Consider the following 1,263-nt stretch of genomic DNA (forward strand, 5'->3'; position numbering starts at 1 on the left):
TTTTGTATTTTAGGAAAGGGTCTACTCGGTGTTCAGGGTCTCACTACTACATCGGGCTCATAGTGATCCGCCTCTTTACAGCCTCCCAAAGCTAGGATTGCAGGTGTGCTCCACCACGGCCAGTCTCAATCGCCATCGCAGCGCATCCTGGGGAAGGTGACAGCACTGCAGGTCCCTCTACCTGCTTGTGGATGCTTTAATCTGCTGAGCTATTCTTCTGGCCCTCAAAAATCTCTTTAGAAATAAGGAAATAGATCAGAGACGTGGAAGAGAAAGAAAAAACAGAGGGAGTAAAGAGACGGTAAGTGATTGAGGGATATTTTATACGTATAAACCAGTTCCATTAAGTGAATGTAATCATTATGGATTGCAAGCATACAATAACAGAAAAGTAAAATCCAAAAGCCTGTGCAGGGGCTGGCTAGATACAGAGAATTAAAGCGCCTGCTTAGGCAGATGCAGGAACCAGGACTTGATCCCAAGTGTGCCGTGCAGGCAACGTCCCCGGGTGTGCTGAGACAGTGAGACGGGGCGTGGTGACGAGGGCCTGTAATCCCAGCATTTGGGAGGCTGGAAACAGGAGGATCACTACAAGTCCCATAAGTAGTGAGACCTTGTAGACCCTGTACTAAATGCATTAAAAAAAAAAAAGCCAATTCAGGACCTGCATGGGAAATATTTGTTTTGTCTCTACTGTCTTCAAAAATAGAATAAAATAAAGTAAGCACAAAGTTCATTCAAAAGTGCCATATAAAATTTTACTTACAAGATCTCTTTTTTTGTCCATACAAGGGTATATTTATCTGAATTTTCAGTGTTAAGATAGTTAATTGAAAGTGAAGTTTCAAGCAAACAAATATCTCTCACCATTTTTTAACAAAAAATAAAATTATGACCTTTCCATATGTTTTGAGTTTTTCTTCTGCAATACTCTCATACCCAAATTGTACATAGAATATATGATAACCCCTCAGAAAAAAATTTACAAAACACTACATTTGAAAGTACAAAGTTTTTTTTTTTGTTTTTTTTTGTTTTGTTTTAGACAAGACCTCACTATATAATTCACACTACCCTCGACTTCACTATGTAAGCCAAGCTGGGCTCAAACTCTCAGCAGTCCTCCTGCCTGAGGCCCCTAAATGCTGGGATTATACCTCTGCATCACCATGTCAAGCAGTATGACCCGTTTTCATCAAATAACTTTGTGAGCAAAAAACTCATTATTACTATTATGTAATTTTGATACCTGTAAGGAATGAC

This window comes from Octodon degus, unplaced genomic scaffold, assembly GCF_000260255.1.
Source record: "Octodon degus isolate 3935 unplaced genomic scaffold, OctDeg1.0 scaffold00172, whole genome shotgun sequence".
NCBI classification, from domain to species: Eukaryota; Metazoa; Chordata; class Mammalia; order Rodentia; family Octodontidae; genus Octodon; species Octodon degus.